Source organism: Alnus glutinosa, chromosome 4, assembly GCF_958979055.1.
Source record: "Alnus glutinosa chromosome 4, dhAlnGlut1.1, whole genome shotgun sequence".
NCBI classification, from domain to species: domain Eukaryota; kingdom Viridiplantae; phylum Streptophyta; class Magnoliopsida; order Fagales; family Betulaceae; genus Alnus; species Alnus glutinosa.
Genome location: NC_084889.1, coordinates 19,652,258 through 19,670,691, shown reverse-complemented (window position 1 = coordinate 19,670,691; position 18,434 = coordinate 19,652,258). Strand labels below are relative to the sequence as shown.

Genomic DNA, 18,434 nt, shown 5'->3' with positions numbered 1-18,434 from the left:
CTGATTTTTCTTGGATTTCTAGATCTTTTAGGCCTCTCCTAGTCTCTATAAATAGACCCCTAAATTTCAAGAGAATGTGTGTTTGTGCTTAGCTTTAGACAGAAAACTCTTCTTAGAGGCTTAACAAGTTGAAGAGGAGAAGAACATGGCAGGAGGCTATCCCAACACCATGATGAGCGGCTAAATTCATACTAGGGTGTTGATGTAGCCCTTTCCAAGTAACAATGGTTTAATTGTATTTTAATTTGAAATTTTCTATATGCATGATGGTTGTATAACTGTGAAAATTGATCTTAATGTTTATATTCAATCATTACGAATTTCTTATCTTGTCTTAGAAAGCCTTTTATATTGATTGAACTCAATCCTTCATATTTTCTGTGATTATGCGAATGATTGTTATACAACGGTTTTAATTGATATATGATCATGAGGGTTAGATAGACCATGCCTAGGGAAGACGAATTGTAATACACCCTAGTTTAGTGTAATTTAGGTAGACAGTTCGTACCAACCGAAGATGGGTTATACTATTCCATTGATTGTGTGTATCCTATTAAAGACGTAGCTAATCCATACCTAGGGAAGACGGGTCGTACCGCATCTTAGTGGTTAAGTGGACGTTCCGTGCCAACCAAAGATTGATTATACTTATTCTTTAGAGGTAATTTCTTGACTACTCAAGTGAGACGAGCCCTATATCATGCATAATACGAATTTCTCTTGTTAATTTATGATTGACCATTATTATGCGGTGAGTGGTGAAATCAATCCCCTATTCTTTCTCTCATCACAACTCTCTTTATTTTTATGTCTTTTACTTTTATGCATTTAATTTAGTTAAAATCCAAATCAAACATCTTATAATTAAGTTATATTTAATCTTGAAAAACTTAATAGCAATTCCTACGCAGTCATTGAGGTTCGACACCCTCAATATAGCCCTATCCTACAAGGATTCGTACTATTGCGAGTGATAATTACTATTATTGATATATTTTGGTAAACAAAAGACTACATTAGTAGTCACGAAGTGCTGCAGCACCTCCTGTGCCAAAGGGGAAGACATGTTGAGTTCGCAATATAATTGCAACACTCTTTCTTTCCAAATGTAAGATTCTCGTATCCCCCTGCTTCAACGGCTAGCGAGTTATAGATCTTATTCGTATGGATTCCAGCTCTATCATCTCTTCATAGCAGGATCCAACTTCTTGTGGCATCTCATATATCTCGCTTTATCTGGGCTTAAATCGTGATTATGCCCTAGATTTACATTAGCCACATACCACATTGTACCCACTAACGTTGCACTCAAAGTAGCCTAACACCCCGTTTCGCTTGTTTTACTAGGCTTACAAAGGCTATTACTTGAGCTGGATGATGTGTTGCCTTGATGAGCACATGCTAGAGTGATGTAATGTACATCTCCATTTTCATACTTTTTTTTCTTCTTCTTCTGTACCACACCAAAACCCTCTTGCTTTGCATAATTTCTATAATATTCAAGAAGTTCTTCTATAGAGCCAAATAGCATACCGTCCTTAGGTTCCTTAACATTTTTATCTTCATCTATCAGCTTATGCTTGGAACAACAATTGACCGAACTATCTTTCAACTGTTCATCAGCTACAGTTCATTTCCATCTATCTCAAAATAAAAACATAATGTAAAGAACCCAACTATGAATAATAACATTTACTTTAAGATATGTTATAAAAATTAAAAGTAAGCATGAAATGCCCAACATACCATTTTGAGGGTCCATTTCGCTAGACACAACATCATCAAGTTGTTCATGTGTCAATGAACATTCATCTTCGCATTGTGAAATCAAGGCCAATTGTGATAAGTCCATCTAAAAGTTATTCCACCAAAAAAAAAAAAAGTTTAATTAAACAATCATAGGTATTATCCTAAATTACCAAGCTACCTACATTGCTTTTCTACTATGGTTACATGGATACCATGATCAAACCAAACAAGAAACAAATCATCACAAACAATATGTCCATGAAATTGGTGGTATTACATAATAGACCTTTTATACAAGTGAACTAATTGAGCCAAGCTGCTTAATTTATTTTCCTACAAGCATGAGTTTTTCTTTTCTGAAACTTACATAATAGTATTTCTAGAAAATTGCTGAAGTTTGAAAATTTTCAATTAATTTTCTCTTTTCCTAGCAAGTTCTATGGTAATTCCAGCATCATCATTGTTAGTTTTATTGGCTACATTATGTTGATAAAATCACTGCCATGTAAGTGTGCTGCTGAAATAAGGATGCCGTAATTATTCAGAGTCTTCAAAATATTCAGAGATTATTTCTTCAATATGGAAAGGGCCTTAATATGACAAGTATCAGTGTTAGAAGAATCAATAAGACAATTTTTGGTTTTTAGGAAGATTTTGCACAAGTCTCAGTATTTCTATCATAACTTTCTACTCAAGTATTGGATTGAGATGAAATTGGTGTTGTAGAAAAGCTAATAAAAAATACTACAACTTGATCATTTGGAATGTCCAGGCGCTCCTTAGTGCTCAAGAAGATTCTAAACAGCTCAGCAGACACGTCGGTGAAGATAGCAAGCAACCATCCGGACGCTATTTAGTGTTTGAGAAGATTATGAACAACTTAGCACACGCTTGGTGAAGAAAGCTTGCAACTATCTGGATGCTAGGACAACACCAGTCGGACGCAAGACTGAAGCTTAATAAGGAAACGCGTGAAGAGCGTTATGGAAGTTGATTGCTGCTTGCCGTCCCGACGCCCTCAGTTTAGGTCCGGACGACGCCCAGAGAACTCCGAATCAATGTTGTATTATGTCTTCAAAAGCCTATAAATAGAGGTCTCTAGGCTTGTATTATTTACAAAATTTGGTAGTGAATTCTTTTGTACTAAGAGAGAGTGTTTAGGCAGAGATTGTGATATGTGCTAGTTCTCTTAGGGTGGTTCTTGTGTGATTTGATCAGCTTTAAAGTCTAGCTTAGGGAGGAGCCCTAAGCTAAAGGATTCCATTGAAGAGCCCCTCAAGTACGAGACCTGGTTGGGAGGTGTTCTATAATGTCTGAGACATTATTTAATAATTAAAGTATAAAATTTGAGTAAATAATTAATTAAAATTAATTTAATGTCATTAAAAATGCAAGAGAATATTTTTAAGTTCAAAGAAATTAGAAAATAAAATAGAAAATAGAAAAAAAAAATTAAGAAAAGGGAAAAGAGAAAAGAAATTAGTAAAGGAAATAGAAAAGAAAAGAAGAATAGGATAAAAAAATATTTAAAAAAAAAGGTTAAAAAGTCAAAATTAATATATATATATATATATATATATATATATAGACACACACACACACACACACACACACACACACACACATGTGGGGCGACCTGTGCCCCACATGACTAATTGAAAGGCCATCCGGCCCTTCACCAAAGCAGATAAGGCGCCCCTGCGCGATATTTGTTTAAAAGAGATAGAATGCCTCTTTTGAAAGAAAAGAAAAAAAAAGAAAAAAAAAGAAAAGAAAAAGAAAGGGTTCGGTTCTTCCTCATTTTCTCTTTGGTTTTTCATAGAAAAACCGTGATCCACGAAGATCCAACCGTCCAAACTCAAATCCGACTTCAGAAACGTGATCTACGCGTATGGCTCTACGTTTTCACCGATCATTTTGAGGTAAAACACCAAACTCATGTTTTTGAGATTTTGGATTAAAATCTTGAAATATGGGTTTAATCTAGTGTTTTCTTTTGGTATTGGGTTACTTGGAACTTACTTGAAGCTGCCCAAACCTTGGGTTTTGGTTTGGTGAAATTTTGGTAAGTTTTCCTCAAACCCTAACTTTTGGGTATTTAATTTTAGTTATATTTTTATGTGATGAACCTTTAGTAAATACTATGGGTTAATAGTATTGTGTTTTGGAGTAGTGTTTTGTGAATTGGGTAAAAATATGGAAACCCTAATTTGATGGGTTAAAATAATTTGGGGTTTTTAAGTGTTTTAAAACCTAGATTATTAATTTGTGGATTAATTGTGGTTATAGTGATGATTAATCCCAAATTAGCTATGAGTTTTGTAAAAAAAAAAAGAAAGTATTTATGGGTTATGTTCTAATGTTAGTAAAGATAAATAATTATGGATATTTAGTTTAAATAGTATTTGCGAAGTTAACCCTAAGATTTTCTTATTGGTTAATGTTATTTTAAATGTGTTAATGATTTAAGTTAATAAGTTAGTAATTATTGTAAAAAGATTAGTGAATATAATTTTAGGGTTAATGTTAGTATAAAAGTGTTAGTGAAAATAATTTATGGGTTAGTGAAATTAGTTGCGGGTTAGTAATTAATATTATGAGTAAATAGTTAAATAGTGATTTTAATCTCTAACCCTTAGTAAATACTTTGGGTTAGTATTGTTTGAGTTTTAGTTAGTGTCTAGGATTTATGGGTAGAAGTTTGGAACCCTTAAAAATATTATGGGTTTTCCAATGGTTTAGCCTTGAGCGATTCAAGTGCTAATTAGGATGTTAATTATTTAAAGTGTTAAATAGTGCAATGTGTTATTCCACAGTGATTCACGTTTGGAGACCTAATGCTTAAATTCGCACAGCCAAGGTGAGTATTTTACTCACTGAGAAACTATTATTTTCATACATAATGAATTGCAAAATATATATTGTTTTACAAACCTAAACCAACTGTATGTTGAATATATATGTTTTGGATGATTTGAGTACTTTTGAGTATCTTGAAATTATGATGATGTTTGAAAATATGAATATGATATGTGGAGTTTGAATGAATTGTGTGACTGCATGTGGTGGTTGGGAATTTTGTACACTATGGTTGCAGTGTAAATGATTGGAATTTTTAGTGTGAGTTATAAAATTGGGACATGATGCATTGCGTGCTTAACAGCAAAAACCTTGAGATATGGTCCCTGTTCTCTGGAGTTACGAACTCGACATTAATATGGGATACGGTCCCTGTTCTCTTTGAGTTACGGACTCTATGTTAACTTGGGATACGGTCCCTGTTCTTTGGGATACGATCCCTGTTCTATTGAGATACGTGTCTCTGTTTAATCGGCATATGCATATATATATCATGGTGTGTTTGTGTGCGCTGTTTTTATGATATGTATATTTCTATTTGCATTATCTTGTTTTAGTATTTCCAAAATGCATTAAGCCTCAATGTATCGGGAGGCAGGTATTTCATTAACTTAAGGATGCTAGTGCTCTGTATAGATATGTCTTGAGCAGCAATGTACATCGTATTAGTACTTCTTAGGCATGGGATGCTTGTGTTTTGGTGTAGCAGACTAAATGCCGTTATTTCTAGCTTAAGGGTTATGTGCATGTGAATATCCTTGCGTCTATGTAAACCTAAGCAAACAAACCACAAAGTATTAACTTAGGTGAGGTCATACGTAGTTGTTTCTACAACAAAATTTCTATGTATAATCTGAGCTGCCTAGTATGCTTTAAATGTTTTCTAATAGTCGGTGTTTGCTGTATCAGCTATGGGGGTTTTCAAACAAAAGTTTATAAATTGGTAGCTGATATAGTGCTCCCAAGACTAAAAAAAGGAAAAGCTGGTTCTTTGCAAAATCCCAGTCAATTTAATATCATTGAGGTCTTGGTATTATGTACTGAGATGGTGAACTCATTCTTTCATCTGTACGGATGCGGTAACCCTTGCAACCATGTAGACATTGATGCTTTGGTTGCAGGTTCTGCGAATATAGATATTGAATCGTCCACCTAGCATATGGGATGTTATGATTAGAGCACATCGCGACAGTCATAAGTCATGGACTTATGGGTAGTCCGCATTTTTGGGTATTTGGTTTTATTGGCTCGTGTCTTACGTGGCACATGTATTCTGTGAGCCTGTATTTTGGGTGTATAAATTTGAGTTTATTGCTTTGTAAGACTTAACCAAATAGACTAGTAAATCGCTCTTGCTTGATAACAATTATGTATTAGATGTATTTCCGCCATTGATATGTGTTCCGCTGCACATTGATATTTATATTCCGTTATGTTAAATGTAACTCTGAATATTAGGTACATGTTATGGAATGTGTACGTTATGTTGGCTGAGCGACAAGTAGTCGTGCCACTGTGAAGATCCATTTATGTTTGTAAGAGATTATTGTCTGTTAGATGATTTGTATATATAAAAAATAAAAAAAATAAAAAAAAAGGGGTCGTCACACGTTCACGTTGGGTTACGTGTCAGAGTTTAAGGTACGACCACTGCATCAAGGGTATGTGAGTGTTACTGCTTTGTAACTAGTTTTGTCTTCTAAATATTGGATATTCTGGGTTTTTGCTGCCACGAAGTGGTTTTTCTTTTAATTGAGTTTCCACTTCGTTAACAAAATATCTGTCTTTTTTTAATTCCACATTTAGATATTTTGTTACAAATTGATCACACACACACGGTAAAGTAGGAGTCCTTTATTTTTCAAATGGTATCTGAGCGGGTACACTCTTTTTGTATTAATTTTCTAAGTGTAATCCATGACTCCTTTTAATATGAATCTTTCTAAGTTCGTTGAAGATGATTTTGTTGATGAATTCTCTAAAGATACTTTAAGGATAGGTAAACTCTTTGTGAATTCCAATAAAGAACTCAAAAAGGTTAAGCAAGAAAAAGAGTCTTTAATCATTCAATTGTTTGAATCACATGTTTGGATTGACTCTTTGAAATCTGAGAATACCATGCTGTTTAACACTATCAATACACTTGAGAATAAATTAAAAGAATCTGAAGATTTTTTAAAAAAATTCTCTAGTGATAATTTAAAAAGCATGCTTTGTATTCATACAGATAATTCTAACAAGCCTAGCATAATTGTTGATGATTTGGGTGCTTCTACTTCACATCCTTCTAATTCTGAAATAATTTCTTTGTTTATTAAGTCTCTGAAAGTAGAAACAGCTTGTTTTGATAAATGTGATAATTCTTGCTTAAAAAATTATGTGGAACCTGAATCCAAGGATCATCAAGAAAAACAAACTCAAGGTAAGTTTGTTCCTACTTGTCATCACTGTGGGATTCTTGGTCACATTAGACCAAACTGTTATTTGTTAAAATCCCTGAAACCTTGGAATAAACAGGATGCTCCCAAAAAGGGCAGTGGTGAGAAACCTTCTTCAGATAAATATTTTCCTCCCCATAGGAGACATATATCTCAAAAGGTAAGGACTTTGTTATTTGTGAGAATGCTAACCTTAAATTTACAGAGCCTATCAAGAAGCATTCAAACAAACAAAACTAGCCTACATGACACCATTGTGGCACCTCTGGGCACATCAGGCCCCACTGTCCTCGGATCCGAAATCAAAAGCGTCGGATCAAGAAGCAAGAGCCAAAGACAGGTAAGTCTAGCTCTAAACCTTTCATGCTTCATCATGCATTTTGGCAAAAGTCTGCTTCGATTTTCACGTGTCATTACGATGTCAACAGAGTTAAATGATCGACAGATGAATATATTTTTTCTTAACAATTAGGAATATACCACCTAAGAGCTAACTAAATTACCTCATAATATAATTAAAATAATATGACGGTCTCACACGACTTACACATAAAGCAATAACATATGTGCCACATGCGGCACTTAATAATAAATAATCATTGTTTTAACCAACATATAAATATCACAAAAAGTCTTAGCCTAAAACATAAATATGATTAATTGCATCCTTCCTTCCATCCTACAAAAACCTGAATACCACAATCCCATATTGTCGGATTAGTAAGTCAATTGCCTCCAATAATATAATGAACTACTAAATCATTTAAAAGAGCACCACACAATATTATGATGACAGTTAAATGTATGCATAATCTCTTATACTCATTTTTTACTTAAGACTTAAACCGTCAGTCTTTGCCGTAGGACTTTAACCTGCAGTCTTATTCTTACTTATTGTCTCAGGACTTAAGCCATTGATCTTAATCCTGATTAATGCCAGACGACTCTGACCTTAGTCTTATCATTATTGGTAATTACTAATCAGTGCCTGGGGACTCTAACCACATTTGGTCTTATTTGAACCAATGGTCTGAATCAGTACTGCCTTGAGACTCCAACCGTCGGTCTTCAGCGATTGATTGATGCCTTAAGACTCTAACCCGTAGTCTATGATCCATTAGTGACTTAGGACGTTAACCCTTGGTCTTTCTTATTAACAAGTTCATATCTTCTCATAGTAAATATGCAATTACAATTTATTAGCATGTTCATCTTACATAACAACAAAATATGCATAGTAACCCAAACAAAACATGTAAAATGCCAAACAACTTGTATACAATTAAATAAAGCAGAAATCAAAAAGTCGTCAAAGACCACCACGTATCATCTCCAATGAGTAAGAAATACTCATAGTTATTTCTTTGCTTCAGAAAAGTGTTCACACAAATATTAACTGCAATATAATTTAACGCTATTTTCATTTTTATCCTTAACATAATCTCTAACATCATTTAAACATAATAACGGCATATAAAATAGATTAATTATAAGACCATATATTTCATGTGGGCATTATAACATCATTTATCATTTAAATGACCAAAATGCCCTTTTACATTAAAATGATCATTTACATATTATTAACATAATATCCTTTATAAAAATAGATATACCTGTTTATAAAATAATTCCAATTTTATTCTTTTATAAAATTGAGCAAAGTAACTGCATTAATATATTAAATACTTAAAATACTTTTAAAACATTTGAGCGGCATGACTATCTTTATTTTGAATTGACTGATAGCATTTATATATATATATATATATATATATATATATATATATATATGTGTGTGTACCAGTTTTTCTCTTTTAAAAAATAGTATTTTCAACCAAGAGACATGTTAAGAGGGAACTTTACTGATTGTTCTAGAAGGAACCAAACCGGTTTTGTCCAAGAGAAAAAGATAATTAAGCTGAAGGCCTCGAAAATTTGTCTTTTCTTTTAAATGAAGCAACCAGAATTCTCTTGGGACAAAAAGGGGAAAGCTCAAGACAACTTTCTGGTGAGTTCCTCACCTTCTTTTGTTCCTTTTCTACCGAATGCAAACAGGAGGGCCGATCGTCTCTTTATTTTATTTTTTTTTCATCTCGTCTTTTCTGTTTACTTCTTTTCTTCTTTTATCTCTTATCATAACCTTTTCCTTTTCCTTTTACTATTCCCACACGGAAGAGAGTTAGAGAAGGGAGAGAGTGAGGCTTACTTCTTTTGTTGGCTTGTTGGAATGAAAGAAGAACAGAGGAAGCATGCCGATTTTCTGTACTAAGAGAGGGGGAAACAGAGATTTTGCTACTGGGTTCTCTTTTCTTTGCTACCAACAGGTTGCACAAAGAAGAGCAAGAAGAGTGTAAGTAAGATCTTTTACTCGGTAGAAAATAGAGAGACAAAAACGGTTCTCTTCTGCCACTACTAACCGAAGCATTCAAAGGAATAAACTAACAAAAAGGGAGTGAGACCTTTGAAGAAGAGATGCTTACCGAGGTTGTGTGAAAACAGGGGGTGTTCTTCCTCTTCACATAACCGGGACAGAAACAGAGAAAGATGGATCAGCTTTCCATGCTTTGTTTTTCGGTTCAGTGCTATTTGAGGAGGAGAGGATAGTTTTTCTGGGTCTTTTTTTTTTTTTTTTTTTTGATTCTGATCGGTAGAAAAGCAAGAGAAGAAGAGGATAGTCTTCTGGTTTTTTGCAGTACGATGAGAAGAGGAGATTTGTGGGGAGTTTCAGAAAACTAGAGAGAGAGTTTTCGGTCTTGTGAAGAAAAACCATTGCTCGTCCTTTCTTTTATAGAGAGATTGACCGGTGTGGATTTATCTAGCGTAAAACTCATCCTACGAACAGATGATACACAGGTGTTTTGGCAATGATTATAAGATAAGAACTTAGCTTAGTATCTTTTATCTTCTTCAAACGAGAGCTTTGATCCTAACTAATTAAAATTAGAATTCCTAACTTATGGTGTGTTTGGTTCGAATGTTTTTCAACATTCGAATCGGGTATTTTTTTCAAAAACCCGGAACCCGGAACCAATCCGAATAAAACCCGAATGATGCTTGAATGATGCTTGAATATGGTTTGAATTTTGAGGTGAAATGATGACATGGTGGACCTGCTTTTCAGACTCGTAGCATTGATTGCTACTCTCAAACCAGCTTTTTCCTTCTTTTGTTTTCTTCTTTTTAAAAACAAAACTCTCTCTCTCTCGTTCTCTCCGGCTGGCGAAGAAGCTCAAGACGACGGGATTTGGAAGGCCGGCGGGATCGGGATGACGGGTCGGGACGCTCGGTCGGATCTAGGCGGTTTTCTGGTCAGATCTGGGTTTGGATCGGGACGCATGGACGGATTTGGGCGGTTCGGGCTTTGGATGGCATGATTTTCCGGCCGGATTTGGATTTCCGGCTGGATCTCTCAAACCCACGCCGGTGTGCGTGGGTTCCTGCCGGATCTTTCCCGAGCTCAGTCGCCGCCCGTCCATGGCCTTCCGAAATGGACGCTCAGTGGTGACTGTCTTGGAGGTGGTGATGCCGACGTGTTCCGGGGTGGTGGTGCCGAGTGGTTCGTGTTTTGGGTGGGTGGTTCGAGGGCACCGATCTTCCTATTGTGCCTGAGAAGAAAACCAAAAAACACAAAAAATAAAGATGGGAGTAAGCTTTTGGGTGTGAGTGTAGCAGAAATGATTTGTGAAACCGTCCCCCATGTTGCTCTCGTGAGTGTAGCAGCTTTTTTTTTTTTTTTATTAACCCAGATTTTTGCTATTAACCCAAACCTCTTTTTTTTTTTTTGTTTTTTTTGGTCAAAAATAAAAATAAAAATAAAAATTTAGTTTTTTGAGTTTTTAATTTTTAATTTTTAAACTTTTTTTTGAGTTTTTTTTATTATTAGTTTTATTTTTTTAATTGAAAAGTGACACGTGGCAGGGGTAATATGAGAATCTTTCGTCAAATATGGCATTTTTCAAAGGTTTTGGTAGTTTGGGGGACCGGAGTCGAAGTGTTGGCAGTTTGTAGGGCTAAAATGGTATTTTTCCCAAGATTAATTTTCATCATACCAATCATTATTTACAATTTTTCAATATTATTTTTTTTCAATTTCAAAAATTTAACACTTATTTTCATAATACTAATCATTATACACAACTTTTCATACAATCCAATCATTTCCAATCACTTTCTATCATTAAAAAATATTTTTTTTCCAATCTCAAAATTCAACACCCAAACACATATTCAAAAAGAATCTGAATTTTATTCAACATCCAAACACATTTTCATTACCTCGAAATTCACAAACAGATTCAGAATATTATTCATATTCGAAATATTCAATACCCAAACGCACCATTAGTTACTCCATATCTGAACCGAGTTTCTTTTTAAAAACATGTGGACCGGGCTTTTGCGTGAGGGCTGGTCTGGTTCCACTTGGGTTGGGCTGGTTTCATGTAGGAAAAAAATTGGCCCATAAATTATAATGTTAAATTTTCGTCCAAATCAGGGGTAGTATTTTTTGCAGGTATTTTTGTGTAATGCCCAAGAAAAAAATAAACTACTTAAAATAAAAAGGTATTGATATGTTGGATAAATAAAAGTTTAGCTAATGCGTATATATGTATATATCTTCTAATAAACGTGAATATACACATGTGTGAATACTAGACTTAGTTCATCTACATATATGGGTTTGCTTAATTAATTCATGTATGAAGTGCAAACTATAAGGTATGATATATATATATATATATATATAATTGTGACACCCGGATATTAAGGAGTGTAGACATATTGAAGTTAGTCTTTGAGCAACTTGTATCACTATGTATGTAGACTCGGTTTGAGAACCAACTATTAAGGCATTTTATATAAGAGAATCATCGTCATAGACACAACAAAACTTAACTTAAGTAGAATCAAACATAGCCCATGCTATAGACACGGTAGGATCATGAACCAGAATTAGTTAGTGAAGAATACAAGAGTTAGCCGACTTGAAGTTGCTGAGTGAACAGTGTGCATAACGTGTAGGAGATTTTTGTTAAGTGCTCATCATTGTTAAACAGGATATTTTAGAATTAATTTATGAATCTAAAAGCACGTATGTGAAGTTTAGTTATGTTAGAACCATAAATTAGATAGTTAGTCGAGTTAGTTGTGGTTTAAATTGTGGTTAGAAGGGATAAGAAATATTCAAGAAAATTAATGATGATTTAAAGTCCTTTGAAGCCACCACCGAAACACCTGTGTTCTCCCTGTCCGTGGATGATTAAGTTGGTGTTAATCTAAACCATTCGAATTCTCTATAACAAGTAGAGGTGAGCTTCTACCATTTTCAGAAAAAAAATCAAAAACCGGAACTCCTTTTCCTTGAGAACGAATTCCTGCAACTCTCCATTTCTCTTTGTCAATACAGAAAATCAAAGAAGCAATCTTCCTTCTCCTTGTCTCACCATCAAACAGAATTTAGAAATGACTCAGAAAAGCCACTTTAATCACTCCACTATGTCTTACAGTTACAATAGAAAAACAACAAATGAAGTTCATTTTTAGCTTCCTTCCTTACTTGTTCGGTCAGTAGCTTTTAGAGATAGGAAAGAACTCAGTTTGAACTCTCAAACCAACCTCTAACCTTCGGACAACAACACTTCACAGAAGAGAAAACAACTTCTGCTTCCACACCCTGTAGTAAGTTTCTCCTTGTTCGGTATAACAGAGGAATTCTCTTCTCTTTTGCATCATAGAATATTTCTCCCATCTTTCCTCTTTTATTCGGTCACTAGAGCCTCCCAAGTTCGGTTGACAGTAGAGAAGAAGAAATAACTGCAGCACTTATTTCATTCTAGAAGAAATCGGTAAGTTTCCTAAAACAGAAAATTAACATGATATGTATATGTAGATAAATGACTAGATGAAAGAGTGATATGTATGTTTTGTTATATAAATACAAATGCATATATAGCAGGTTTGGAAAGAAAAGGAAGTGATGGTGTGTGTACTGTGATAAAATAGAATAGGTGTGCTAAAAACCGAAACATGTGCGTGAGTGACTTGAAAAATGTGTGCATGTATAATGAGTAAGTAGGTCTGTTTTTAGGGGTGAAACGTGTGCCGTTAGTGCTTGATTAAATGACATGTTTGTGTGTGTTTGATGTTTGTCAATGGGACATGTGTATTGTGCGCATGGAGGGTGGAAAACTGGGAAGTGGATTGAAAAGTGTTAGAAGTGAAACCTGTGTGTGTACTGTGAGTGTTCGGTAAAACGTGTAAGTGATATGTTAGAGTGAGAGGTGTGTGTTATAGAAACATGCGCAGTGTGCTAAAATAGAAACATGTATGTGCTGTGATAAAACAAAAACAGGTGTGCATGTGTGCATGTGAAGTGAACAAGTGGGCCTGTTTTTGGGTGAACGTGTGCTGTTGGTGTTTGACAAATTGTGTGAGTGTGTATTAGGGAGGTAAAATGATATGTGAGGGTGTTTAGTGTTTGACATAAGAGGTGAACGTGTGTGATTATGAGTGGCAGTGAGTGAATGTGTGAAAGTGTACAAAAATGAGTAAAAGATCGTGAAATGGGTAAGTTCACATGTTATATATTTAGGCACTATATATATATATATATATATATATGAACTACATGAAATATATATATGTACCTATTCATAGTAGTGCCAAATACAAGTAATGTAAAGGTCCAAAATGTAATGTTAGAAAGAAATGTATTTAGATAGAAAAAGTATATGTTATCTTATCTATTATTAAAAATATAAAGATAAGGTTGTAAATATAAAATGTAGCCATTGTAATAATCCAAACAAATAATGATTCTATTTAACAAAGAACTAGAAGAGATAGTGGTAAATAATAATGTTCTTAGCACTATTTGCTAATCTAGTATTTCATGAATATAATCCTGCAGTTGATATTTCTGTGGGCCCCGTTGAAGTAAAGGATTGTAAGTATAAATTACTTTCTGATGGTAGTACTGGATTTCAATAGTGTTGTGCTTATGTTTTATTTTAATTGGATGTGTGTATGATCATTGCATACTGTGAATAATCAACCTATTAATATTGGGAGCCACGTTTCCCAAAGGTTCAGGATGGGAATAGTGCCTGAACCGAAAACCCTAATAATTCATATTGATTGGAACGTCTCTCAAAGTGCTAGGAGAGTGATGTGGAACGTACTCTGCTAGTGCAAAAATAAGCTAATAAAACGTAATGTAGGGGGGACGACCCCGATATAGACGCTAATCGAGTGATGGCTCTAAACGAATGGAGTGCAATGACTATATTGAACTGTTGAAAACTTTGCATAGAAAACTGTCATCTCATCATTATGTTATCTCTGTCCTTAAATAACGCATAATCCATTAATATTATTGAATGACAGTTAGCTCACTTATGTAAATATGGCGTTGCACCATCTCAGAGATGATTGTGTAGGTACTGACATTGATGAGTACTGGTGTGCTGTCACAGGCAACCAAAAATAAAACCTTTACTTCTAAAAATACATGTAGTAATGCAAGTAAGGGTCTATCCCACGGAGAGTATTTAGCCTAGTTTTATGCTACGTGAACAAGGATGACGGGGGGGGGGGGGGGGTTTTAGTATAACGAAAATAATTTTAAGAAGAACAATTAAGGAACAATTCAAATTAAAGTATAAATCAAAAGAACAAACATTGGTTTAAGTCAACATCCACCATTGAAATTTTACAATTGATCATCGATGCAAGTATATATCAATTCATACTTTGAATATTCATCTTTGGAACTATTTTCCTATCTCTCCTTAGTCCCAGTTAATTAGAAAACAAGCGATCTAATTAACCCTGACTACTAAACAACCCAAGACAAGCGCCAAAAGGTTTAATCTAGTAGCAGCCTTAAGTGTAACGCCCCGCTTTTTACAAAAAGGCGTAGGTGAAATTTTTTTCAAATTTCACGTGACGTTACTACAACATCTTCAGAGTTAAGATTTGGCAGCGGAATAAAAAGGGTATCCAACTGGTTTGGAATGAATAACACGACAGAGCTTCTAACTGAAATACTTCTAGACATTCATAAAGAAAACGTTTAGACAAATACATGTAAACATGTGTCAATAGTGACACAGGAGAATACATGGAAATTATTAGCAATCTTGTTAACATAAAATGTTATAAACACAGAAAACTATAAACAAAATGCAAACTATACGTCCTTAGCTTTAAGACCTTTTGAGCTCTAATCCTTGTCTATAAACCTGCACCATTATACATATATATAGAAACAAAAACACCAAAACACTAAAGTGAGTCCACTGTTTCCAATAATAATATGAATGCTGATTTATTTATGGAATGCAACACAATGTAATATAGCTTCATGATCATAAGTATACGCAATTCATGTTCTGCAGTCATGAAGTGAATATAAATATAATAATAAAGCAATGGTATGACAGTTTTAAGTGTAGAGTTTTAGGTATTTCCCTTTTTCCACTACTCTGTTGGCCTTGGCACGGTTGGCGTGTTATTTGAAACCTTGGTTTCCTCACTTAACTTTTAATTATATTCTTTGGGAGCCTTGGCTCCTGGAAACCTTGGTTTCCCTGGTGACCTTGGTACACCAGTTTTTGTATTTATTATTCTTTTTCAGGTACCTCCTCATTCACTAAGAACCTTGGAACTCATGTGAAGCCTCGCGTACCCACTGTGGATCTTGATCCAACAGCTTGTTATTAGACAGGTTATTAAAAATAATAAAATATGCAAAACCACACAAACAAGTAAATAAAACAGTAAACATAATATTATAGGAAAGTCAACCAGCTTCGTTCTCAGTAAGTATAGAGATACTTACAGCCTTTTGGTGCAGTTCTCATAATAGCTTATTCTCTGCAATAAATATATATATTTGTATATAGAATATTAGTATCAGTTCTCTTTTCCAAACATCTAATTTGTCACTTTTATATCCGTATTAAAAATCCTTGTAAAGTATTTATCATTTACTCAAAAATAACTAAAACCTTTTAACACACCTAGTTATTTCCTTTTTACTTCCATAATATGAAGATACTTAAAAATACAAACCTACCTTTAAATAAAATTAATACTAGACTATTATAAATTCTCCAAATACCCATAACTAAATACTTAATTCTAAAATATGACTAAAACATCCACAAAACACTTGCCTTAAACTACATGGTTCCATTCAAAACATTAAACTCCAAACATCCAAACCCAACAGTCCACATACTAAGTAACCGGGTAATTAGTTCATACCCAACCAACAATCACACGGCCAACCTTTCCAAAACACACACACAATCAATCAATTGAATCCACACTAGGGGATCCTTGCTGGGTATTCTGAAAATCAACCAAAACAGGGAGCATCGTAGTTCAACAAGGAACAGAGGATTCGGCTAAACCACCGAGACCCAACCAAACAATACCCAGCCTAGCAACCGGAAATACCCAGTTAATTAGTCCAACCAAAAACCCAATCCAAATCAACAATAATAAACCAATTTAATTGAGCCAAATCTCAAGGAATTACCTAGGGATTTTTTGTTCAAACACAGAAATCCACCGTGTAAGACCCACTGAAATCGTCGGAAAAACAGGCTTGGATTGCCGAAAAATCGCACTCCTAGCTCACCGGAAAAATCGCCACTGGAAGTCGCCGGATTTCCGAACAGAACCGCCGGAAATCACCCCCAGCACAACCAGCCAATGATCCACCGGAAGTAGCGCCTCTACTTGCAGGAAATCGGGTCTGGGTTCGTCGGAGGGTCGGGTTTCTTTCAGGTTCTGGGTTTCGGGTCCTTCTGGGTCCTCTCCTCCATCGGTTTCTTGAGCAACGACCACCAAAAATCAGACCTCCGGTGGTCTTTTCCCGGTTTCACTCTCAGCTCCATTCTCTCTCTCTCTCTCTCTCTCTCTCACAGTCGGCTTCTCTCTCTCTCTGGTCTCTCGGTCTCAGAAAAGAAGAACAGAAAAGAAGGAGAAGAAAGAAGAACAAAAAAGAAGAAGAAAGAAGGGAAAGAAGAAAGAACAATAAAGGGGAAAAAGGATCGGGTCATTCCTTTCTCTGGCTCTAGTCTCTGCCTTTCATCTCTCTCTCTCCCTGATCCTCCCTTCTCCCCAACGATCATCTCCTTATCGGAGACTCGGATGGAGAAGATAAGGAATGAGTAAAGAGAAGAAGGAGAAAGGAAGAAGAAATAAAGAGAGAAAAGAAGGAAAACTCAGTGAATTAAACTGAGTGGTGCAAATTTGGTTGAAAGAGAAGTGGGTTTAATTTATAGAGGTAATAAACTATGGTTAATTTTTACTGCAGTTAAATTAATCTGAGTTAAAAGTAAAATATCGGATTAACTCATGGTTAAATTTACCTTAGTTAGACTAACCTTAGTTAACCTTAAAAATATCTAGTTAACCTATGGTTAACTTTTATCTAGTTAGGTTAACTTGAGTTAATCTTTAATATATATATATATATATATATATATATATATATATAGTTAACTCTTGGTTTGTTTTTATCTAGTTAAATTAACTAGTGTTACTTTTCAATAAAACTAATCATTAATAATCATGAGTATCTTTATATAAAATCTTTTTCCTTTAATAACTCATTAGGTATAATTCTAAACCCGTTTTAAGTCCAGTTTGTTTTATAAATAATGTTAATTTTTTAATAACATTATTACACTAATACTATTATTATACTAAATAATATTAGATCAAAATAATATCTTGTACAATAAATATTTCAAATTAATATTATATATCAATGATATTATTTCACAAAATATTCTCGTATAATAATATTAGAGATATTATTATTCCAACCAATTTACTAAATATTTAGGTTTTGGAACAAATGGCACATAAAGATACAATTATCAAAATAATGTCGATCGAGCGATTTTAAAGTCGATCGAGCGATTATCAATTGACAGGTCGATCGAGCGATAGATATTGTTGATCGAGCGATGATAGAGAAATAAGTCGATCGATCGGCAGAAGTGGTCGATCGAGCGATTGATCACCTCGGGTCTTAAATTCTATTTAAGGTGTCCTGTCTTAAAATCTGGGGTATTACATTAAGAATTAGAGAGATCGATGAAGCGAAACAACACAAGTACAAGCGGTTGCATTTAATTTCGTCGAGCGTTCTTCCTAAGATTTAATAATTTCTGACACAACAAATCATTAAATCTTAGTTGCTTCACAAATTAAAGGGATCAAACAATTACGGATTTGATATCTAACCCAGCAGTAGATTGCAACGAATAATAAACTAGTAGGCCTCCTAGTAATTAAACGAGGCAATCATGAAAATAGACACAGAAGAACATCCAATACTCAAAGCATAAATTGAACAAT

The 18,434-nt window shown here is 34.5% G+C and overlaps 1 long non-coding RNA gene across 1 annotated transcript; it reads right to left on the bottom strand.

Annotated features, from left to right (window-relative positions):
• Positions 1 to 7,557: 7,557 nt before the first annotated feature.
• Positions 7,558 to 9,795, bottom strand: LOC133865506 (uncharacterized). Its single transcript, XR_009899756.1, has 3 exons — positions 9,533 to 9,795; positions 9,259 to 9,361; positions 7,558 to 7,738 (listed from the first exon to the last, which is right to left on the bottom strand). It is a non-coding gene; the product is annotated as an uncharacterized LOC133865506 (long non-coding RNA).
• Positions 9,796 to 18,434: the final 8,639 nt, after the last annotated feature.